This window comes from Aotus nancymaae, unplaced genomic scaffold (genome assembly GCF_030222135.1).
Source record: "Aotus nancymaae isolate 86718 unplaced genomic scaffold, 86718_ANA_hifiasm-v0.15.2.pri h1tg000059l, whole genome shotgun sequence".
NCBI classification, from domain to species: domain Eukaryota; kingdom Metazoa; phylum Chordata; class Mammalia; order Primates; family Aotidae; genus Aotus; species Aotus nancymaae.
In genome coordinates this window covers 35227270-35248549 of record NW_026988473.1, presented here as the reverse complement: position 1 = coordinate 35248549, position 21280 = coordinate 35227270, and positions in this window count along the sequence as shown.

Genomic DNA, 21280 nt, shown 5'->3' with positions numbered 1-21280 from the left:
AGAATGAAAAGGAAGGAAAAAATAGCCTCCAAGAATTATGAGAATATGTGAAAAGACCAAATCTACCTTTGATTGGTGTACCTGAAGGTGATGGGGAGAATGGAACCAAGTTGGAAAATACTCTTTAGGGTATTATCCAGGAGGACTTCCCCAACCTAGCAAGACAGGACAACATTCAAATTCAGGAAATACAGAGAACACCACAAAGATACTCCTCAAGAAGAGCAACCCCAAGACACATAATTGTCAGATTCACCAAGGTTGAAATGAAGAAAAAAATGTTAAAGGGCAACCAGAGAGAAAGTTGAGTTACCCACAAAGAGAAGCCCATCAGACTTACAGTGAATCTCTCAGCAGAAACCCTAGAAGCCACAAGAGAGTGGGGGCCAATATTCAACATCCTTAAAGAAAAAAATTTTCAACCCATAATTTCATATCCAGCCAAACTAAGCTTCATAAGCAAAGGAGAAATAAAAATTCTTTACAGACAAGCAAATGCTGAGAGATTCTGTTACCACCAGGCCTGACTGACAAGAGCTCCTGGAGGAAGCACTAAACATGGAAAGGAAAAACCGGTACCAGCCACTGCAAAAAAATGTCAGTTTGTAAAGACCATCGACACTATAAAGAAACTACATCAACTAATGGGCAAAATAAACAGCTAGCATCATAATTACAGGATCAAATTCACACATAACAATGTTCATCTTAAATGTAAATGGGCTAACTGTCCCAATTAAAAGACACAGACTGGCAAATTGGATAAAGAGTCAAGACCCATCAGTGTGCTGTATTCAGGCAACCCATCTCACATGCAAAGACACACATAGGCTCAAAATAAAGGGATGGAGAAAGGATTACCCAGCAAAAGGAAAGGAAAAAAAAAAGCAGGGGTTACAATCCAAGTTTCTGATAAAATAGACTTTAAACCAACAAAGATCGAAAGAGACAGAGAAGGGCATTACATAATGGTAAAGGGCTCAGTGCTTCAAGAAGAGATAACTATCCTAAATAAATATGCACCCACTACAGGGCACCCATATTCATAAAGCAAGTTCTTAGAGACTTACAAAGAGACTTAGACTCACAAACAATAATAGCAGAAGACTTTAACATCCCTCTGTCAATGAGACAGAAAATTAACAAGGATATTCAAGACTTGAACTCAACTATGGACCAAGTGGAACTAATAGACATCTACAGAACTCTCTACCCCAAATAAACAGAATATTCATTCTCAGCACCAGATCGCACTTATTCTGAATTTCACCACAAAATTGGAAGTAAAACACTCCTTAGCAAATGCAAAAGAACATAAATCATAACAAACAGTCTCTCAAACCACAGTGCAATCAAATTAAAAATCAGGATTAAGAAACTTACTCAAAACTGGACAACGACATAGAAACTGAACAACCTACTCCTGAATGATTACTGGGTAAATAATGAAATTAAGTCAGAAATAAATAAGTTCTTTGAAACCAATGAGAAAAAAGACACAACTTACCAGAATCTCTGGGACACAGTAAAGCAGTGTTTAGAGAGAAATTCATAGCACTAAATGCCCACAGGAGAAAACAGGAAAGATCTAAATTCCATACCCTAACAACACAATTAAAAGAATTAGAGCAGCAAGAGCAAACAAATTCAAAAGCTAGCAGAATACAAGAAATAACTAAGATCAGAGCAGAACTGAAGGAAATAGAGACACAAACAAACCCTTCTAAAAATGAATCCAGGAGCTGGTTTTTTAGAAAAGATAACAATATAGATACTGTTAGCCAGATGAATAAAGAAGAAAAGAGAGAAGAATCAAATAGACACAATAAAATATGATAAAGGGGAAACCATCACTGATGCCACAGAAATACAAACTACCATCAGAGAATACTATAAACACCTCTACACAAATAAACTAGAAAATCTAGAAGAAATGGGCAAATTCCTGGACACAAACACCCTCCCAAGACTAAACCAGAAATAAGTCACATCCCTGAATAGACCAATAACAAGTTTTGAAATTGAAGCAGTAATTAATAGCCTACCAACCAAAAAAAAAAGCCCAGGACAAGATAGATTCACAGTTGAATTCTACCAGAGGTACAAAGAGGAGCTGGTACCATTCCTGCTGAAACTATTCCAAACAATAGAAAAAGAGGGACTCGTCCCTAACTCATTTGATGAGGCCAGCATCATCCTGATACCAAAACCTGTCAGAAACACAACAAAAAAAGAAAATTTCAGGCCAATATCCCTGATGAAAAAGCTGGTTCAACATACATGAATCAATCAACATAATCTATCACATAAACAGAACCAATGTCAAAAATCACATGATTATCTCAAGAAATGTAGAAAAGACCTTTCATAAAATTTAACAACACTTCATGCTAAAAAACACTCAATAAACTAAGTATTGATGGAATGTATCTCAACATGATAAGAGCTATTTATAACAAACCCACAGCCAATATCATAATGAATGAGTAAAAGTGAGAAGCATTCCCTTTAAAAACCGGCACAAGACAAGGATGCCCTTTCTCACCATTTCTAGTCAACATAGTATTGGAAGTTCTGGCCAGGGAAATCAGGCAAGAGAAAGAGATAAGGGGTATTTAAACAAGAAGACAGGAAGTCAACTTGTCTCTTTTTGTAGATGACATAATTGTATATTTAGAAAACCCCATTGTGTCAGCCCAAAATCTCCTTAAGCTGATAGGCAACTTCAGCAAAGTCTCAGGATACAAAATCAATGTGCAAAAATCACAAGCATTCCTATACACCAATAACAGAGAGCCAAATCATGAGTGAACTCCCATTCACAATTGTTACAAAGAGAATAAAATACCTAGAAATACAACTTACAAGAGATGTGAAGGACCTCTTGAAGGAGAGCACAAACCACTGCTCAAGGAAATAAAAGAGGACACAAACAGATGGAAAAACATTCCATGCTCGTGCATCGGAAGAATCAATATAGCAAAAATGGCCATAATGCCCAAACTCATTTATAGATTCAATGCTATCCTCATCAAGCTACCATTGACTTTCTTCACAGAGTTAGAAACACTATATTAAATTTCATATGGAACCAAAAAAGAGCCCATATAGCCAAGACAATCCTAAGCAAAAAGAACGAAGCTGGAGGCATCACACTACCTGACTTCAAAGTATATTGTAAGTCTACAGTAACCAAAACAGCATGGTACTAGTACCAAAACAGAAATATTGACCAATAGAACACAACAGAGGCCTCAAAAATAATGCCACACATCTACAACCATCTGATCTTTGACAAACCTGACAAAAACAAGCAATGGGGAATGGAGTCCCTATTTAATAAAAGGTGTTGGGAAAACTGGCTAGCCATATGCAGAAAACTGAAATTGGACTCCTTCCTTGTACCTTATACAAAAATTAACTCAAGATGGATTAAAGACTTAAATGTAAGACCTAAAGCCACAGAAACCCTAGAAAAAAACCTATGCAATACCCTTCAGGACATAGGTCTGGGCAAAGACTTTATGATTAAAACAGCAAAAGCAATAGAACAAAATCCAAAATTGACAAATGGGATCTAATTAAACTAAAAAGCTTCTGCACAGCAAAAGAAACTATCATGAGAGTGAACAGGCATCATACAGAATGGGAGAAAATCTCTGCAATCTATCCATCTGACAAAGGGCTAATATCCACAATCTACAAAGAACTAAAGCAGATTTACATGAAAAAACAATCCCATCAAAAGGTGGGCAAAGGATATAAACAGACACTTTTCAAAAGAACATTCATGCAACCAACAAACATATGAAAAAAGGTTCATCATCACTGGTCATTAGAGAAATGCAAATCAAAACCACAATGAGATATCCTCTCACGCCAGTTAGAATGGTGATCACTAAAAAGTCAGGAAACGAGATGCTGGAGAGGATGTAGAGAAATAGAATGCTTTTACACTGTTGGTTGGACTGTAAATTAGTTCAACCATTGTGGAAGACAGTGTGGTGATTCCTCAAGGATCTAAAACCAGAAATACCATTTGATCCAGCAACACCATTACTGGGTATATATCCAAAGGATTATAAATCATTCTACTATAAAGATACAGGCACACGTATGTTTATTGCAGCACTTCACAATACGAGAGACTTGGAATTAACCCAAATGCCCATCAGTGATAGACTGGATAAAGAAAATATGACACGTAATATACCATGGAATACTATGCAGCCATAAAAAAGGATGAGTTAATGTCCTTTGCAGGGACATGGATGGAGCTGGAAACCATCATTCTCAGAAAACACAGGAACAAAAAACCAAATACCACATGTTCTCATTCATAAGTGGGAGTTGAACAATGAGAACACATGGACACAGGGAGGGGAACATCACACACTGGGGCGTCTCAGGGAGTGGGGGGGCTAGGGGAGGGTTAGCATTAGGAAAAATACCTATTATAGATGACAGGTTGAGGGATGCAGCAAACCACCATGGCACATGTATACCTATGTACCAAACCTGCACATTCTGCTCATGTACCCCAGAACTTATAGTATAATAACAATAAAAAAGAAAACTTCAATTGTCTAGTATAAAATGAATCCAGTAACTAATGAGTAAATAAATCAAAATTATATGTCCATGCAACAAAACATTATTCAGTCATAAGAAGAAATAAAGTACTGAACATGTTACATTATAAAAACATGGTAAGTTAAAAAATCCAGACACAAAAGACAATATGTTATGATGATATTTGTATAAAACATTTAGAACAGGCAAACTCATAGGAAAAGAAAGTAAATTAGGGGTTGCCAAGAGATGGGGATAAAGAAGAAATGGCAAGGCCAGAAGTTCTTTTAGGGACGGTGGAAATTTTCTATAACTCGACAGTGGTGATGATTATATAACATCGCAAATACTCTATAAGGCACTCTTTAATAATTAAAATAGTGAAGTCTATATTATGCAAATTTTATGTTAATAAAAATTTGTTTTTAAAAATTAAAGGCTGTGACATCAAATATCTGGTCACAAATATCTTCTTCTATGACCATGGGAGAATCACTAACATCTACCAACAGACAAATCTGAGAGGGCTCAGAGTGTTTTCAACACAATTCTCCAAGTAACTCAAAAAATCACTTAGAGAATCTGTATTGCTACTTAGTTATTATCCTTGGAGTAGTTTATCTCCAGAATGTCTTTCAACCATAGAATGTCCTTATAGAATGAAGTCATATTGGGATTTCAAGGCACATATAACTATGCAGCAAATCTTAAAGATCACTATTATTTTAACCAAGACAATACAAAGTAGTGGAGGAACTCCTCAATTATAGAATTTCCAGTGTACCATAAAATGTTGAGGGTATGCTAGAAATTGTAAGGCCAAAGACTGAGAACCTGGGGCAGGAGTTGGGGAGGGTAGTTGCAAGTGTAGAGGCTGGAGAGCCTGGAGTTCTAATGTTTAAGGGCAATAGAAGTGTGACCTCGTTCTTGGGGACAGAGAGAGACAGAGAGAGAGATTAGTCTTTCCTCAGCCTTTTTGTTATATCTAAGTCCCCAGACAATTGGACAGTGCAGACCCATATGAAGGGTGGATTTTCCCCACTCAGTCCACCAACTCACATGCCCATCTCCTCTGGAAACACCTTCACAGCTACACCTAGAAATAATGCTTTACCAGATGTCCAGGTAGCCCTTAATCAAGTCAAGTGGACAACCAAAATTAACTGTCACACTAGCACATTTTTCTGCCATTTACACACATTTTTCTATTACCTGTGTTTTTTCATCTGTTGTGTTATTTGTATGTATCTTTAGTGTGTTTAAGAGACAACGCATGAAGTACCTACAGAACAATATAAACTGAAAAGTATTGTAAAAACAAAGTACTTCAAAAAGACTTCTTGAGATTGAGATTTTACAAAGGAAGGACATTAGCATTTAGAAAATGTTCTGTGATCATTGTAGCTGAATCATGGTTCTTTGTATTATTGCATCCTTCATTGACATTTTAATTGAATTATTAAGCCAAAGTCAGAATCACCCAATGCTGCTATGGAATCCAAGTGTTCTCATCTGCTCATTTTGTATGGAAAACCATTTAATTGCATGACATTTAGATGAATTCAGATAAATCCTTTATTGTTAAAGACAACAATGGGTGCAAATACTTAACTGTAGAAACAAGATGAGATCTGATGCATAAAAGCCAAGATCGTGTTACTGTTCAAAAAGAAAATTTTAATGATAATTGAAGGACATTGTACAGCTCTGGAAAGCAAGACCACTTGGCTAAGAAGAACAAAGGCTGTTCTTCCTCTCACAGCTTTTCTCCTCGTGTTAGAAGCTAAGATTTTTTTTTAATCTATCAAAAGAACACTCACTATATTTGTGTGAAATCTGTATTTCTCAGAATAAAATATTTTAATTTCTTTCATGTTGAGCACCTACAATATATGCAGCAGTGTTTCTGGCTACTGGGGCTACTACTATAAATGCCATTAAGATATTAACTGCCTTCAAGGAATTCAAGAAGTGTGTGTGTTTGTTATGGGATGTGGTAGTACAGTATGCTCACAACTAACCACAGGTCAAAATATAAAGTTTCTTGTTATCTTATCTCCAGGTTGATTGTGCAGGCTACTTAGCCCAAGGAAAATGTTTTTTCCTCTTAAAAACAAATAGTATGCAAAGTTTGCCACAATTTATGATAATATATCTAAATAAAACAAAATCCCCATCTTTGTTAATGCAAAATAGCCAACTTGAAATTCACTTATTTCCTGTGGTAGAGACAAAAGTGAGTAGTCTGCGCTACTGAATGTAGTTTGGTAGTAGGTGATGGTTGCTGATTTTCCTCCTGAATGGTCCATCTGGGTCACAGTCTTCTTACCGTTACTAATGCAAACAAACCTGTGGTTCATTAAAAGCCAGTGTTTGCCTCTTAAAACTTTAACATATCTAACCTTCCTTAAGCTCTTTATAACTCACATTTTAAACATTACTTTTTGAACATCACAACATTGTTCATTAATCTGAGTTGCTTCTTCAGTTTTTTCAACTAAAAATTCCATTTGCATTGGTTGAGATCATAAACAGTACAGAAATGGAGCTGGTCTGACAAATGACGAATTCTTCAGGCCCTGGAATAAGGTATCATATACTTGGCTAGACATGGGGAGCTAATTTTTCTTTTTTCTTTTTATACAATGAGACTGAGAGAAAGGAGTCAAACTTTCTCCTCAAAACTTTTTCAGTAACCCTGGACTTCAGTAATATTGGATCATATTGATAAACCTAAGTTCTGACAGATTTATTCTGTCCTCATCCAATTCATGATGAGTAGAAGTAAATATTGAAGCAGAGATATTTATTTATAGTAACTTTCAAATGACTTCCTGTGCTGGTCTCTAAAATCACTGGCGAAGGGAAAGCTGTGTGACCATGTTATGTTACGGAGTAATAAATTTACTGTTGTACTGGAGCGAGCATAGAAAGTCAACACCAAGACAAAAGTATGCCAAATTGCAGGGTCTTTATTGCTGGTGGCCACAGAAGACTCATGTCTCTCCAACCCATGGCCCCGAAAGGAGGATGTCAAGACCTTTTATACCTGTAAAACCACCTCGGGGGTGGGGGTCCGGGTGAGGGGTGGGGGTGGGGGTAAGGGGCTTCAGACATTCTGAGGGCTAGTGAATTCTGTAAATCACCTCCTGGGCGGAGATGAGGATGAGGGGCTCTGGACATTCTGGTGGATTCTGTAAATCACCACCTGGGCGGAGATGAGGGTGAGGGGCTCCGGACATTCCGAGGGCCAGGGGACTTTGGACATTCCAATTGTTACTTAAGTGGTTCACAGAAATCAAGATAAGCATTAGTTTACACATTGTCTTGGTAGGGTGGAAATTACAGACCTTAATTACTTATTACAAGTCGCAGGGGCCAAGATGGCATGGGTTTGGACTGCTTGCCTGTCACATTAGGGGTTACAGAGAGCAGTTTCAACAGAAAGCCGAGGTATGGTTGAGGTATGCAGTTTTATGGGGCTTTTACCATGTCACATTACTATCCCTAAGCTGGGGCTTCTATTTTTCTTTCCTGTCCTTTCTAGCAAGCTAAATTTTAATGACTTTCAAGACCACTCAATTTCTAGTCTTACAGGGAGCTACTTCTGATTATTTTACTTCTCATCCAAAGTAATTTGATTTAAAGCTTTGACTCTTGAGACAGATAGATCTGGATGGAACCTTGGCTTTATCTGTCTCCAACTACGTAAATTTGGTAAGTTAACACCTCTGATCTCAGTTTCTTCACAATGATAATTATTTCAACATATTTCTCATGAAGCTGTTAAGACAATTACATGTAAAGGACATAGGACTGTATATAGTATATTTTAAATACTCTCCAGTTACTATATTTATCAACATCATTATACTGCCATGCTTGAATTCTACCTTTATCATCTCTACCATTCTCTGGACCTTTCTGCTATTACTTAATTCTTCATACATTTGTGCTATATCTCTTAAGGTACTTTTTAGCATCCTTCAAATCAGGAAATAAATTCTTCTATGTCTTTGTTACAGGAAGGATATAAGTGATTGGACAATAAATTGGATCAGGAATCTGGTCACTGTGAAAATAAGTCTCAGTGAAAGTACAAGATATTCTATAACGAGAGACAGACTAGAGAAGGTAAGGGAAATAAAGAGAGGGAAAGAAAGAGGAAGAGATGAAGGAAGGAAGGAAATGAGGGAGGATGGAGGTAGAGAGGAAGAAAGCACAGGCACATGTACTCACACATACACAACAAAACGAAGTGATGATCACACACTTTGCATTTCTTTTCCTTGGCAAAACAGATTGTTTCATAACTATGGAGCTGGAGATGTCAGAATATGTGAGCATATTATGTCACCTGAAGAAATAAGTAAATAAAATCTAGTAGACAGGTCTCAGAAGTAGACAGGAAAAGCAAACTTGAAATTCACATTGTGTCAAGGTTACTATTGCAGGCATCAAGGTAATTAAAACTGTTTCTTTGTCTCAGACTAAGGTAGTCAGAACATTAATATTTTCATTATCTCAGCTGTAGTCACCATAACTAATACTTCGTGACTGTAGAAAGGGATTTTACTGTGTTTATACATCTACTGAACTTACACTTTCTAATAGGTCATATGTGTAACTATAATGTGTGATAAGATCACCAGTTTTTTAATTAAGTCATTACCAATGAAATCCTGAGTGTAGAGAGAGTGGGGTGTGTGTGTGTGTGTGTGTTTATGTTGGAGAGTCACTATTGAAACCAACACTGACCTTTACTATGATATCAACACATGAAAAATTTATATTTTGTGTTCTCATTTTCTTTCTCTTAAAATAAGCAATCAATTTCTAAGAGGAAAAAACTCTAAGGAGGCTCAGGTTAAATTACTCATATATTTTCCTTTCAATTTTGTGCCTGTATTGGAAGACCTCATTTCTTCAGTGGGATCACAGTCTTTTTTTCAGCCCGGAAGGCACAATTTTTCAGGGGAAAAATACAGTCTTGATCTTAGAGACTACTGCTGGGGATTTTTATTTTGTATCTCTCACATCTTTATCTGAAGGACTTTTAAGATGTCATAATTTTTATCTGGTTAGGTAGTAGTTGCTCTTGTGCTCAAAGGAAAGCTATTCACTATTCCATTATCATGCAGCTGAGACCTTTTACTGTGAAGAACCTCTTACTGTTCTAGGAGCTGAGATACATCAATGAACAAAGATAAACATTTCAGTATTAATTGAGCTTACATTCCAGCAGGAGGGGCCGGAAACACTCAGGAAACAACAAACATGGTAAACTATAGTGTGTATTAGTGAATAAATGTTATGGAAAAAGAAAAGTAGAACAAGTTAAAAGGGAGGAAAGGAGGAATGAGTAGTAACTTTAAAGGGATAGTCAGACAAGGGCCTCTTTGAGAAGCTTAAATTGGAGCTCAGACATGAAGAACAGTAGAGAGTGAGTCATGTGGGTATCTGAGCAAGAGCATTCCTTGCCAACGGGAGGAAATCAGAGTGAAGGCTTAAAAGCAAAGCATACCTAGTATATTTATAAAACAGTAAATAAAATTCTGTTTCTGGAACAGATTTTAAAAGATGGGAGTTAATAGAAAATGTGGACGGGGGGTGAGTGTGCTGCTTTGTAAGTTTTGTAGGCATCATAATGAATTTGACAATGTAACTATGCCAGGTCCATGTTGATTACATTTCTCAATTTTAATGGTAAACTCTATCCCAAGCTAAGAATGAGTTTAAGTATAAATGAATAACCAATTGGAAGGCTAAAATGATTCATCTTTTTTCCTCTCTTGTGGCCTGTGCTTCAGAGGGACTTTTTTTTTTTTGTGGATTAGGTGGATTCAGATTATATCACAAGAGAATGAAACCATGCTATTTTCTGCTAACGTTTGCTTAGAGGAAAAGAGATCTTAGAAGGTACCAAAGAGGATTTCTGTTGTTTCTAAATTATTTCCATTACAACTAACTAAACAGCCTCATATGCATTTGAGACAAATAAAGGAAGAAAGCATAATTTTGCCGTGATAGTATGTTCTATCACAACCTTCAGAATAAAGATAGATAAAGGATCCTGAATTTTTACCTTAGCAGATATTCCTAGCTCCATGCCCACCTTAATAGAAAACTGTTGCATAGATTAATTTTATACCACTCTAACCACTACAAGAGGTAATCATGTTGCTTCTGTCTTAGGTTTGTTATAAGGATTGAGATAATGCCTGCTGCAAAACAGCATGAGGTATTTAAGATGCCTAGAATGTAACAGCTGCTCACCAAGGACAAGGGAGGCTACTATTTTGTTGCTACTTTCCCTTAGAAGGCATTTCCAGATTCTACCTTCCAAACCCTGCCACTCTGTTTTTTCTGTTTCCTAATTCCTCATCATTCTGAACACAAGCATTATGCAACCTTTGCTCTCTTCTAGGCACAACAATCAAAAATGCTAATTCTCAAACTGGACCTGAATTCAGCCAGGGTAAGAACAAGAATGATCCATACCTACCCACCCTCACCATAGCCACACTAATGAAGCCCATATTTTACTTCAGAGATAGTTATTTGAACAACTATTAAATCGATTTGGTACGTTTAGACAACCAAGCTAGAGAATGCAACTTAAACACTAGAGTATCTTTCCTTAGTATCCATGTTTGTATCTTAATAAATATGTATTTTTCTACTTTACTTGAATAGAATATAAAAATTGCAGTAAACACATATTTATTCATTTTTATTCTGCAATTACTTCATGATCATTTACTGAGAACTAGATATTATCCTATGTGTATATATGAATGTACAAGTTAGGCAAAGTCTCCGCTTTGTGAAGTTTCTTTCAGGGACTGAAATAAAGATAATAACTAAGTGAACTAAAAATCATCATTGATAGGTGCCATGAAGAAAATATGTCAGTAACTTCACAGATGATAGCTGGAAGTGGGAGATGATGGAATGGGTTCCTTAGATGGAGTGCCTGTTTCCTTGATTTGAAGAACATAGCAGATCCAACCATATACACACACAAAACAAACAAAAAAAACTGAGGAAAGAGTTTTCTGGAAAGAGGGAAGAGTAAAAGGCCTAAGATGGAATATTCTTGATATACTTGAGAAAGAAATGGAATTTGTGGATGTCTTGGCATGGAGCTGGTTCAGAAAAGAGATGAAAGAAGAGAGGAAGGCAGAACTTAGATCATGGAGCATACAGTGATACAATGTTTCACTTGAGAAATTTTATACAAATATCAAAAAGAAACTAAGATAGAAAAAAACAGTAATCACACTCCTTGTTACTCACAGGAGTTGAAAACTTATGTTTACGCGAAGATCTGAACAAGGATGTTTATATTTCAGCAGCTTCATTTATAATTGCAGAAACTTTAATACAAGCAGGATATCTCTTAGTAGGTGTAGCTAGGTCAACTGTAGTAAATCTAGACAATGAAATATTATTTAGTACTAAAAAGAAAAGAGCTATCAAGCCATGAGAAGAAATGGAGTAAACTTAAATGCATGTTTAAGTAAAAAGAAGTCAATCTGAAAAGGCTGCATACCATATGATTCCAACTACATAATATTCTGGAAAAGACAAAACTGCAGAGACAGAAAAAAGATCAGCACTTGTCAGGGGTTAATGGGGAGGGAGGCATGAATAAGCAGAGCACAGAATATTTATAACACACTGAATCTATTCTATATAACAATGTAATGGTAGTTACATGTCACAAAATATTTGTCCAAATCCACAGAATATACAGTAACAAGAGTGAAGACTAATGTAAACCATGAAATTTGGATGATAAATAATGTGTCAGTGTAGGTTCATCAATTATAAAAAATGTACTATATTTGGCCTTCTGTATCCATGAATTTCACATCTGTTAATTCAACCAACCATAGATAGAAAATGTATTTTTTAATTGTGGGTGTATGTGCTTGTCATATGCAGACTTTTGCTTTGTCATTATTCCTTAAAGAATACAGCATAATGATAATTTACATAGGATTCACATTATATTAGATATTATAAATAATCCAGAGATGATTTAAAGAATACATGAGTATATGCATAGGTTATATGCAAATACTATGTCATTTTATATAAGGGACTTGAGCATCTGTGGGTTTGGGTCTTCAAAGGAGGTCTTGGAACTAATTTTCCACAGATACAAAGGCTTGCTTGTACTTTGGTGGGGGATGCTAATGACGGGAGAAGCTATGCATTTGTGCAGCCAGGAGTTATATGAGAAGTCTCTAACTATTCCTCTCAATTTTGCTGTGAATCTAAAACCACTCTAAAAAATTAAGAATATATATATATATATATATATATATATATATAAAATTGTATTTTAGGTTTTGGGGTACATGTGAAGAACATGCAAGATTGTTGCATAGATACACACGTGGCAGTGTGAATTGCGGCCTTCCTCCCCTTCACCTATATCTGGCATTTCTCCCCATGATATCTCTCCCCCACTAGGGAAAAATTAAGAATTTAATACAAAAATAGAAAAAAAATAAAAAGCAAAAGAAAGAAACAATTATACCATGAGACTAATAGTATTTTAATGTTTATTCTTCCTGTGTCTGTCTCTGAATATTTTTGTATTTCTCTCTTCTCTGTTTCAAATTTTCTCTTTCTGTTTGCCACTTCACTCATATGTACTTTGATGATCATGGACTCATCGTTTTCCTCCTTCTCATTCTAATGGTTCTATGCCTGTATGTTTTGCATGTTCCTGAGACACAGAACTTCAGGATCCCTGAGTTTAAAGCTCTAAATACAGAGTACTAGTCATGTGCGAGGCCTGAGCTAAGTTGCTTGGGTTATAAAAATGTATCAGACACCACCACTGCTTTCAGAATCCTGACATCTGGTTATCTATCCTTTGTTTCAAGCATATCACTTACTTTAGACTCTGTACCAATTCTGGCATGAGTCTGTGGCCTGACTTAACCCAAGGGACAGGCTTAGATCATATTTGCTTTATCAGTCCATTCAAGCTTTTAATTTTATTGCCAGGATTTTGAGGGAGGAAATTCTAGACACAGAGATTGCATCCTCACATGTTATTCAAATCAAATATTAATATTCTTGGAATAAAATGTAGGTTGATTTAATCTGTCACTTATTTTTAACAGTTAATTTTGGACATTTTATGAAGAATAGGTAAAAGAGACCAAAGAAGTATAATTCAGTGAGAAAAGGTTGGAGGATCTTTCCTTCATCAGGTTTAAGCTTTTGGAACTACATATCCTGCTTTCCATGTACAGACAATTTTCATCTTACAGAAAGGGTATAACATTCAACTTTCATTTATTTTGAAGGTTGTTCACCCTCTCTATCCTCACTTTCAGCATTATAAGATCCTCCAAGTAATAAAAAGTGAAATGACAGAATCATAAATTCTAAGATGTAGGAAGTCTTTTAAAGGTTGTATTGCCCTACATATTATGGAAGGGGTGAATATCTTCTATACTATATAAATCCAACAGTCAACTGAGTTTTGGCAAAGAATTTGTGATCAAGTTTTACACATAGCTTATGCTAGAAGTTAGACTTTAGACAAATGGCTTATCTGAAGTACTGTTAAATTATTCTAAAGTATGGTTCTTATCTCTATCTTGCCCATATGCCACAATTATCATGACAATTAACTTTGTTGTAAAATTTCTGGATAATGCAATCTAACATAAACAAAATTGAACAAACTGACTACATAATTTGTAGTCAGTTATTTGGACTATAGAAAGGTAGCACTACCTCAATCTTAAAAATAAAATAAAAAAAACAATGTTTTTTAAGAATCAGATCGCAAGATCTATATATAATTGGGCAACCACTAATGTACTTTTTATGTCTATAGATGTGTGCATTCTGGACATATTATATAAATGGATCATACAATATGTGGTCTTTGGGACTGGATTATTTCACTTAACATGTTGTTTTCATGTCTCAGCTTGGTTTAGTGTGTGTTAGTACTTTATTTTCTTTTACCGTCAAATAGTATTACCATGATTTACTTATTAACATATTAATTGATGAACATTTGGGGTTGTTTTTGCTTTCTGGCTCTTAAGAATAATGCTACTATGGGCATCCAGGTAGATAGCTTGCATGAGCACTTTTTTTTCACTTATATTGCATGTATACCTATGAGTGTTTTTATTTATCTTGGACATACACCTAGGCATTGCTGGGACATATATAAATGTACATTTAATATCTGAAGACCTGCCACACTGTTTCCTAAAACACCTGCACCACTTTACATTCTCACCAGCAAAGTACAAAAAGCTTCCAATTTTTCTACATTCTCACCAATAATCATTTTTTATCTTAAATGCTATAGTTACAAAGTTTTAGAATCAATACAATAATTTGTAATCAGAAAGATTAATTTTTACAATAACAATCCCTGATAATTCTGATTATATGTGTGTGTATGTATTTCAATTTAGAATTTAAGGTTGAGAATTTGGATTGAGACTATATTCAAAAGATAAATTTCTTTCTGTGGGGATTATCAAGCCAAATTATTTGAGAGTTTTAATTTTAGATATATAAAAGTAATTTTTCCAATATATTGTCTCAATTTGTAGTTCAACTAAGGCTTCCCAGACCCTTTTCTTCCCTCAGTAACATGGAAGAATACTTGTAAAAGTTGTAGCTGGCTTTACTACTTAGAGGTTCACCATTTAATAGAGTGGCAGATATTGAACAAGAAAGTGTTGACACATTTATTTTTTAAAGAAGGAGAAGAAACTTAAAACTATCCAATAGAATAAAGGCTTTTATTAAATTTAAAAGGGGAAGAAGATAAATTGTATTTCTCTTCTGCTGTAGATTCATAGATTAATCAGTGAAGAGAAATTTACCATCTGCTTTGATCTTTATTTCTGCACTCTGTTAGCTATCTCCAACTGACACTTGCTCGAAAAATACATGGATTGGATAGCTATGCTGAGACATTTTTGCTTCTACAATCTAAGTGCATTTAAGGGTTATGCAATTATCCAGGAAACAGAAGAACAGTTATGGTAAATATAAAAATGCACACCTGGGGAATAAGAATAACCCAATGTGGGCCTCCCTCTAATGTGCTCTGGTTGTGAAACTCCAGCAAGTCTCCCTTCTCCTTCCATGTACTTAAGTTTTTCATCTTTGATGAGAAGACAGAGCTACATAAATTCCTCCTGTCATTACTATGAATCTCACTCTGAGGAAGATTTTAGATAGCATTAGACCTCTCAGCATAAAGATCTGACTTGAGAATACACCCCAACTTTATTGCCACCAATTTCCAACATCAACATCTTTTAAACAAAAATGAAATGGAGGAAAATATTGCATTTGACAGCATCATTTTTCTTCCTCGAACTAGCTCTTTTACAAGATTTTCACTATAAAGCAGATTTTAATCCTGCCAACTTCTCAAGTGACATTTTCTCAATAGTTTATATATTTGGGGGAAAAAAAACAGCACATTAACAGTTATACTATTGAAGATGATGGAGTTATGATTCAAACTTGTGACTGTCTAACTTTGGTCCATTGTAAATTTTTAGTGTATAGCAGGACAATTAAAATCCTATACCACCAGTCTGCATTCTGCCTCAAAAATCCATCCACACATTTCAGAACGTACATGTGTTCATGTTAAGACTCTATCTTCCCCAGATATAAAAATGTATCCAAGGTGATGATTTATAGATCTAGGGAGAGAATACATATATTCAGCCACATAGATGGATAGCAAAATTAGCTGAGGCATTTCTATTCCACATTGCTAAGGAGAGTGAGTCAGCCTCAATGGAGGAATCAGATTGTGAAAAATGCATTTTCTCAGTGAGAGCAGGAAATAAAAACTTAAGGAAGATTTTCTACTCATTCAGAGTATTCCTTGAACTCTTACCTTCTACTTTACATTACAAGTGAGAAAGAAGTCTGTTTAATTATTACAAAATAATATTATAATGTGGGCTAGTTAACCTGTGGGAGTTTCTAACTCTGGTATGTTATTTGTATTTCCAAGTATTGCAACTAGAGGGAAAATGGGATAATGTAAATGAAGCATCTATAATTTATTTAAACAAATCAAATTATCTTTTCAACCTCCTTATGCCAAAATCTTTCTCTCTTTTTTATCCCTCACCATTGTTTTGGCAGTCTCTGGATTATGTTTTCCTGCAATCAATTACATTTTAAATCCACTCTCTAAGTTATTTGCCCTATATACTCTGGAGAATTATAGTCTGTCTTTTAAATGAATATTGATGAGAAATGAAACTGCTTTGTTCTTTGCCCTTGCTTTCTAAATTCTAGTTTTTAAACTTTATCCTTTCAATTCTGTTCTGCCTTTTAAATATTTTAAGTCTTGTCAATAAAGTAGGTTTATGAAAGAGTTTCTGGAATCACGGGAACATGGAAAGTGCTTTGGGAGTTTTTATTCCACCATTCCCAGAGATCTTTTACATATCTGACATTATGTTATTATGTGTCATTCACTCAAATGGATGTAACAATGTTGCAAATAGAAATACCATGTGAACCCTTTTGATTTTTTTAACTCTTAGAAGCAGGTCATGATTACCAAATTTAGAGAAAATGACAAAATGTAACCTTCTACATTTGTTGCTAAATTTTGAAAAATTACATGCATGCAAAATAATCAGTTGACATAAGAGAGGCAGGCAGTAAATATACAAAAGTGAAAATACCTTTGCTAAGTGAAAATAATGTGTATAAATGTATATTTGAGATCAAATAAATGCATATAAAGGTATATCAAGGAGCTATTTTCCACACTAACACATTATTAAAAATTACAATTGTTGAAACCATTGCTACCAAAACACAGTAATATTGGAGCATGCTTATACTTTTTGCATTGTATGGTGGTATAGACGTTTTGAAAAAAACAAGGCAATATGTAGCAATATTTCTAATTATTTCAAAATCTGTCCCCAAGTGATTTAACCAAGAATTATAGCAAAACAGAAGCAGAAAACTTTATGTGCAGAAATGTTCACTAGTACATCATTAACTATTTAAAATTATGAAAAACTGAATTACATAACATTGAAATTTATGTGTTAATACAAATGTCACATCTATTCAATTAAAATTACTATAAATATTTTATAATCCTGAGGAAAAGGCTTTTATAATGCTATAAAAATCATAAAATAAATTTATGTTTGTATAATAGTTGCAATTTTATGTTTATGTGTGCATATGCATATTTTTACAACTCATCTTTCTTTTCAGAATAAGACTATTACCTCTTTCATAATCTTTTCCAAGTATTAAATGTGACAATGCAAATAAAGTGCTCAGTACAGTGTCCATCACCTAGCAACCCTTCTTTATATATATAATTATTTTATTTTAAGTTCTGGGGTACATGTGCAGATCTTGAAGGATTGTTACATAGGTATACACATGCCATGGTGGTTTGCTGCCTCCAACCTCCTGTGACCTACTTTAGGTATTTCTCCCAATGTTATCCCTCCAGAATCTCCCCAACCCCTGCTATCCCTCCCCTAGCTCCCCACCCCGCAATGCATCCCAGTGTGTGATGTTCCTGTCCCTGTGTCCATATGTTTTCATTTTTTAACACCCACTTATGAGTGAGAATATGCAGTGCCTGGTTTTCTGTTCTCATGTCAGTTTGCTGAGAATGATGGTTTCCAGATTTATCCATGTCCTTGCAAAGGACATGAACTCATCCTTTTTTATGGCTGCATAGTATTCCATGGCATATATGTGCCACATTTTCTTTATCCAGTCTATCATTGATGGGCATTTGCATTGGATCCACGTTTTTGCTATTGTGAACAGTGCCGCAATCAACAAACGTGTGCATGTGTATTTACAATAGAATGATTTATAGTACTTTGGGTATATAACCAGTAATGGAGTTGCTGGGTCAAATGGTATTTCTATTTCTAGATCCTTGAGTAATTGCCACACTGTCTTCCACAATGGTTGGACTAATTTACACTCCCACCAAGAGTGTAAAAATGTTCCTATTTCTCCATATCCTCTCCAGCATCTGTTGTCTCCAAATTTTTTAATGATTGCCATTCTAACTGGTGTGAGATGGTATCTCAGTGTGGTTTTGATTTGCATTTCTTTAATGATCAGTGATGATGAGCATTTTTTCATATGTTTGTTGGCTGCATAAATGTCTTTTTTTGAAAAGTGTCTGTTCATACTCTTCACCCACTTTTTGATGGGGTTGTTTTTTCTTGTAAATTTGTTTTAGTTATCTGTAGATTCTGGAAATTAGCCCTTTGTCAGATGGGTAGCTTGCAAAATTTTTTTCCCATTCTGTATGTTGCCGGTTCACTCTAATGATTATTTCTTCTGCTGTGCAGAAGCTCTTAAGTTTAATTAGAGCCCATTTGTCTATTTTGGCTTTTGTTACCCTTCTATAGATGCAGTCTATCATTTTTATTTGTTGTAAACTGACATGAGCCAATTTGAACTTCACCACCGTGTGTTATTTTTAGAGATGTGGCAGAAAGCCCCTAAAATTTTTTTCAGTGATCCTTACCTCTCATATCCATGTCCTTGTGTAATCTTCTTCTCTCAAGTATGAATTGTGCCTAGTGACTTATTTATAACAAACAAAATTCTGTAACAGTGATGAAATGTCTCTTTTGAGATTATGTTACAAAAGGACTATGATTTTCTCTTGCTTGTCCTTTCCTGTTCTTTCTTATCCTCTTCCTCTCACTTTCATTGATCTAGATATGTCATTTTGAGCTTCCCTATGCAGAGGCCCATGAGGCAAGAAACTGATGTCTCTGTCCAACAACCAGGCCTGAGACCTCACAAGACCCAATTGAGGAAGCTTGGAAGTAGATCTTTCACTCATCAAGCCTTGAGATGATTTCAATCAACACCTTGATTGTAAACTTGGGAGACACAGGGATCCAAATTCAGATGTAACACTTGGATTCTTAACTATGTAAACAGTGAGATAATAAAACTTTTATTAAGCTGTGGAGCTTTGGAGTAATTTTCTAGGAAGCAATAGATAGCTAATAGATTTCACTGGTTTTATCAAGTTATGGTTTGAGGATTCTTATATGCTATCCTCACAACCTTTCCGTAAGGTAACATGTTTAAATGGAATAAAGTTTCAACTTAGATCTTGCCTAAAAAGAAATTTTCAATAGCAAGAACACACACACACACACACACACACACACACACACACGCAAAATAGCTATATAACCTTGTTGTTTAAATTTGATGAAATTTTAGATCTCAAACTCATGAGAACTCCACCAAAAACTTTATATAAAAAGTACTCTTGAGGCAGATGCAACAATTTATAACAGCCAGTTCAGCTAATTTTATGGTCAAATTAGGCAATATGAATTCTCTAGTACATTGCTGTCCATAGAACATCCTCGGATGATCAAAAAACATTATGCTATATCTTGGCTATCCAATACTGTAGTCACTAGGTACATGTGCCTTTCAGCACTTGAAATGTAGCTAATGTGACAGATAATAAATTTTAATTAATCTTAGTGAATTTATATTTAAATAGCTTCATGTGACTACCTTCTATCAAATTGGCCTATACAGCTCTAGCAGTGGGAAGAAAGAACCACCTCTCTAAATCCTAGACTAAGAGCACCAATGGGGAATTTGGCTGCTAAAACTTACTAGATTTTTATATTCTTAATAATGTCAGAGTGCAGAGTACAATATTTCTAATGAATCCACAAATGTTAATATCATTTATTTCATCAATGAAAAAATATTTATCATCACTTACTGTAACCAGCATAGTCTAGTGAAAATTATATAACCATATTAAAGCACGTGTAGAATAGTATCCCTGGAGGACATATTGTTGATTGGCAAGGTTCCAAAATTAACTAATTTCACAATATAGAGAAAAAAACTAACACATACAGGCATTTTACACCATTTATACTGAAGTTGCTTGAAACACATTGCAGATAATACGATAATCATAATTAGTATTATTATTCATAATTTTATTTCATATAGAAGTATAGAATTCTTAATTATACAACAAAACCCTGGACATTTAAAGTGAGAAGCATGGGAGACTTGATTTAATAATACATGAATTAATAGTGTCAATAACTTCTGCAGAGAACAAAATCATTTCATAGAGATAATTCTGTTTAGACATGATCTTCCTGCCAAAAGTCAGCCTCTATTATCTCTTCAAGCTGCTGAGCCACAGAGGAGGTGCTCCAGATAACTATGACAGGCATTCTTAAAGAAGAACAGACTCTCTTCATCTTATGATTTATCAAATGTGCAGAGTAGCTAGTAAGGACCACACTAGACAAGTCAATATGCTCAGCGGAGATCTTGGTTGATCTACTATAAGCTGAGAGACAGATTTCTTTTAATTAATACAGATGCTGCAGTGCCATTTCAATGTAAAGTGATAGGAGAATCTGAAGATTAATGGGCAACATAAAATTGTGATGAATTAGAAAAGGAAAAGATACAGGTAACATCAGGTCTGTGCTATTTTCCTTTGTGATATCTGCACAATGGTCTTAGTACTTACCTAGAGGGGAAGCATTAGATATTGATATGAAAACTTACTAAACCTTATATTTAAAATATGAGATCTTTCTCTATACATACAAATGCACACACATATGTACACATGCTTACATTATGATTATTG